This window comes from Schistocerca serialis, chromosome 12 (assembly GCF_023864345.2).
Source record: "Schistocerca serialis cubense isolate TAMUIC-IGC-003099 chromosome 12, iqSchSeri2.2, whole genome shotgun sequence".
NCBI classification, from domain to species: domain Eukaryota; kingdom Metazoa; phylum Arthropoda; class Insecta; order Orthoptera; family Acrididae; genus Schistocerca; species Schistocerca serialis.
The window spans coordinates 4,875,839-4,879,788 of record NC_064649.1 but is presented as its reverse complement, the minus strand read 5'-3'; positions in this window follow the sequence as shown (position 1 = coordinate 4,879,788).

Below are 3,950 nucleotides of genomic sequence, written 5' to 3'. Positions count from 1 at the left end.
TCTGTGCATAGTGGCAGATAATTTATAAATATTAGAAAATGAAGTGGGCCCAATACTGAGCCTTGTGGTACTCCACTGGCAGTGGATCACCAGTCTGAAGACATCTGGTCACCATGAAGTCCTTCAATGGTTGCCTTCTGCATTCTACCACACAGAGAGGATTCCGGCCATTTGTGTACTGTTCCACTCATTACTATGGTGTTGGCTTTATTCAGAAGAATATGGTGACTTACACTGTCAAAAGCTTTTGGCAGGTCACAAAAGATTCCAACTGTCAGAATATTATTATTTTTGGATTCTAAAACATTGCCAACAAATGCATGTATTGCATCCTTTGTTGATACCCCTTTTCAAAGGCCAAACAGGCTACTGCTGAGGGTGCTGTATTTACTAAGGTGCTCAACCATTTGGCTGTGAATCAATTTCTCTAGTATCTTTAAAAAAACTGAGAGTAATGAAATGGGCTGATAATTTGTAGCATCAGTCTTTTCTCTCTTTTTATAAATTGGTCGTATAAGTCCATATTTTAGCCTTTCAGGGAATACGCCTTCCTCCAGTGACATATTTCGATAATTTGCTAAAAATGTTATCAACTCCAGCAGAGTTTTACTTTTTAAGGACAGAATTACTTTTTCTATTTCTTTCACTGCCATTTTCCGAACACACACCTCATCTATTTTCTTAGTTAAGGTGTTATGCATGAATTCTGTAGCTTTCTTTACCGAACCCAGGGACCCCATTTGATTTGTGACTGTTAAGAAATGATTGTTGAAAATATTAGCCACTATTTACTGTTGGTATAGACTTAGAAAAAACATGAAACTTTACTAAAATATGTCAAATCGTTTCTGAATTAAAGAGCTGTAAAATCATCATAAATGAACCCAAAAATAGGGAACGGCAGTTTTTAGAGTTGCTGCAGAAGCTTTCCTACCCCCCAACTGCTGAAACTTTGCACTCGACCTATGTCATTCAAGTTGGCAGCGTAGTAGGGTAACAGACGAAGAACGAAAAGCACCAGGCTGTAGGCATGGGGCACAAACCCATCCCTGTGTGGTACTCGCTGCTGTTCGTGGCGTCAAAGCTCCGGCATTACCAACTTTGTTTGGAGTGAATATAAGCAATGCACATCGTGTGTCATTTCTGTCGTGTGCTTGTGTTGAACAGTGTTTTGTTTCACTGTGGTTGAGCAAATTCTAATATTTGAAAAAACCTCATTCAGCTAGTAACAATCCTTCTTGTCAAGGTATGTTGCTAGACAGCGGGACCCTGGAGTTACTACTTAGGACTTGTGAGTTTTACAAGCAGGAGAACATATACGCAAGTATTCATGGATAGCCAACAGTTCCTGCCGATAAAGTTGCGGAACGAACATCAAAAGCTCTTGAATTTAGTGTAAGAATGGTAGTAAGCAAGGGAATGTTATTGGAAAAGTTGAAAGATGTAGACGTGAGGCGTAACTATACCGATCCGTCTGGATCAGATAATATATTTCTAGCATCTCCTGGAAAGAAGAAAAAGCAGCTTCACCCTTCACCGATTTAGATTCTTCCAAGACTGTTGGAATTCGCATGCATATATATGCTTACTACAGCAGAAAAGAACACCCTACGCTAACAAAGTTACTAGTATCATTTAAAGAAAGTCAACTTTTCGGTGGTGGAAAAAGTCACTTAAAATTGTGCTTAAAAGTACTGACTTCTGTTACAAAGTGCTAGACGAACACAAATTCCTGTTAGAAAAGGTGGATATTCTTACAGCTTGAAGTATATTCGTGCACAAACTTATGGGTTAAAGACATTCATTCGATTTGTGTTTGAGAGATGACCACGAAGACAGTTTTGGCGCTGACTCCGACTACAGTGACAACGGGGAGCTGGATAGGATTGCGCCATTGTTGCCATAAAATCGTTAGTGAAGATCTAGGAATATCCAGTTATTTATTGCATCATTGTCATTATAAGACATAGAGCGGGTCTTTCCACTCCTGGGATTGGAATGACTCCTTACCCTCTCCCTTAAAACCCACATCCTTCGTCTTTCCCTCTCCTTCCCTCTTTCCTTATGAAGCAACCGTGGGTTGCGAAAGCTTGAATTTTGTGTGTGTGTTTATGTTTGTTAGTGTCTCTATCAACATACCAACACTTTTGTTTGGTAAGTTACACCATCTTTTTTTTTTTACACACACACACACACACACACACACACACACACACACACACACACACACACACACACACACGCTGTCATTGTGGTAGCAAGTCAAAAACGATGTCTGCTGTGTGTATAGAGGCTGCTGTTGCAAAATCGCTATTGCAGCATAGCCAACCTAACTTGACGTAGTGAGAACTCTTGAGTGCAATAATTGAACTACAGACTTGTGTTAAGTACTATTTTACAGCGTTTTCACACTCTTTCCAATGGTATACAATAATATGTAGGTTAATATAAGAAAATTCTTTTCAAAACAAAATTAATATTTTAAAATTTCCGAGTTTGTTCCACTTGTGGCTATAGCCCGCGTCACCTAGCACGGCGCTTCTGCGCGTAGAGGCGAAGTGGAAAGAAACCGTGGGGAGATGAGAACTGCGCATGCACGGCAGCAGAGAGCGGGCAAACAAAGTCCACGTTGCCGAACTTCATTGCTGCGGACAACAGTCAGGCTCATCCTGTGGTACATTGTGTTATACGTTCAAATCTAAGAGGGGAACAGTAATTATTAAAATCAATTTCAATCAGCCATGATTAATTCATGTCATGACGACGTTGAGCCCATACTCCACAGGTTTACTCTGCTTGACATCGGGAGGCGAGAACAGCTGACCCATCTTTGTGAAGACGTGAAGTACAATTTCTCTCGAAATGATAATTGTCTAATGACAAGGTAATTGGAAGTGCTTGGAATAATTACCCTTTATTACGATTTGAACTGCATTATAAGTAAAAATTTAATACACAACAGAATTAACTTCAGGCATAAACTAAAATCATTTCGTGGTAGAAAAGATTAATGCAAATGACTATTGTAAAAATAGCCAGCAAGTTGTCATATTTTTCCTTGTTAACGAGCATTATGAGTGTAAACTAACACATTCAATATTACAGTGAGAGACCACTTTTATAATCCACTGAACAAGCAAACAATTAACCATTATCTACTTTGTTTCAAAGTCTACATTGTAATAACAGTGTCAGTTCTATTTGAGTCTGTTTCCAAACAATCTGATTGTAAATTACGATGATAGGTTCAAGACTTATATCCGTCATCACTTCCTCGTAAAATTATTCATTCTGAAGCTTTTCAGCATGCCACACTGACTGTGCCCACTCTACTGGTGTGATATTGTCTGTTACCCCATTGTGTAGGCCTATTGATCGTGCACAAGCGATTCACTGTATGTTGCCTTGAATGTGTTGTTTTTTTCTCCCACATAGCCTTAAAACACTTTGACCAAATTAATTCGTTGGGGTTGCAACGACAGTGACACGTTGATAAACGCAAAACTGTGTGATCCTGTTCACATGCAAGGAAGTCAAGTTTGTTCGTTCTGTCGTGTGACCTGTATAAATTAACAGGCTGCAGGAGATCGGCACGAGTCTGGTTTGTACGGTGCTTAATATATTTATTTTTAAGCTGGGGAAAAAATATCCGCTTTTCTGGTATTTGTACTTGATGTTTTCTCTATAACAGTTGAATTATAACTGGCAATGACCGACTTCGAAGCAAGGTATGGCAAGAATTGTGAATCACATCACGAAACTGACAACGTTCGTTGCCGAATGGTAATCACTGCTGTTTTTTTTACACGTAAATACAAGTTTATTCTCAGAAATAAAACCAGAAGAAGAGTCAGCATGCAGAATAATTATACGAGAACCTAACCCTGTGAGAACTTTAAAACCGCCAGTACCATCATCCATTTTCCAGCAGATCTTCTTGTGATAATTCC